This window comes from Pteropus vampyrus, unplaced genomic scaffold, assembly GCF_000151845.1.
Source record: "Pteropus vampyrus isolate Shadow unplaced genomic scaffold, Pvam_2.0 Scaffold12, whole genome shotgun sequence".
Lineage (NCBI taxonomy): Eukaryota > Metazoa > Chordata > Mammalia > Chiroptera > Pteropodidae > Pteropus > Pteropus vampyrus.
Genome location: NW_011888793.1, coordinates 12019000 through 12020178, shown reverse-complemented (window position 1 = coordinate 12020178; position 1179 = coordinate 12019000). Strand labels below are relative to the sequence as shown.

General features: G+C 32.5%; 1 non-coding gene across 1 annotated transcript; it reads right to left on the bottom strand.

Annotated features, from left to right (window-relative positions):
- Window positions 1-553: 553 nt before the first annotated feature.
- LOC111732981 lies at window positions 554-672 on the bottom strand. Its single transcript, XR_002777778.1, has one exon. It is a non-coding gene; the product is annotated as a 5S ribosomal RNA (ribosomal RNA).
- Between the last annotated feature and the right edge of the window lie 507 nt (window positions 673-1179).

Below are 1179 nucleotides of genomic sequence, written 5' to 3'. Positions count from 1 at the left end.
AATTATTTTTTTCCATTATTAGCTGAGGTGGCTCAATCTCTGAAAACTTTAATGAATTTGTCCTAAATTTACTGTGTAAAAATATTTGCTCTAAATTTTCTTTGAGTTATTTATATAAGTTAATAGCTTTTTCCATTTTAGATCTTGAATAAAAAACTAGAATATTTATGAGGTTTAAGTCATTAGAGTTGGGCAGAGCATCTTTTTAAGTGGAGAAGAATATTGGAAAGAAATAAATATTTTCTTGCTGAAATTTATGATAATACACAGCTAATCAATGATGATATTTAAAAATTTCTCCCTGATTCTATTACTTCATTTTCCTTATATATTTTTAATGTCTCTCAGCTTTTCTCACCAATTTCTTTTTTGGTCCTCATCTATTCTGTCTTTTTTTTTCTTCTTTTCTCTCCTCTTTTTAAATTTCTTTTTCTTCTCTCTCCCTCTCCCTCTTTCTCTCTCTCTCTCTCTTTCAGGCAAGGCAACCTTGGTTGACCTCACAGATTGCAAGGACCTTGTCAGTTTACAATCCCTTATTTTTTATTATTTTTTACACCTACAGCACCTGGTCTTCCTAGGCGGTCTCCCATCCAAGTACTAACCAGGCCCGACCCTGCTTAGCTTCCGAGATCAGACGAGATCGGGCTTGTTCAGGGTGGCATGGCCATAGACCTTTTTTTCGTATAGAAACATTTATCTGTATACAAACTCACCAGTGAGTGTGAGCAGGAGTGGGATTTATAAGCAAAGAAACAAGATGCCGAATTGTAAGATAAAAGGAATCACTTTTTGTATATATGAGACACATCCAAATGTAATAGAATAACAATGAATTTTTTCATATTCCTGGTGACTGTAAGTCATACTTTTATTTCTATTAAATATATGAAACAATTCAGTTTTTTTCACTCCATGTATTTAAGTTGAACATAAATTGGTCTACAAGACTATGTTTCTGTATGTTAAGTTGTAGATTTGGCTGCTAGTCGAGTATACCATGAATTAATAATCATTTCATATTGACTTCAGTTGAGGTAAATACCAAGATATATTGACCTGAGTGGAAAATATGGACCAAAGTGAAACCTCTGTCAATATTTATTTACCTTTACAAGGGCAATTAATCTTGATACTCATTGAAACAAGAAGTCGATATATGTATTGTTATGTACTTTTGGA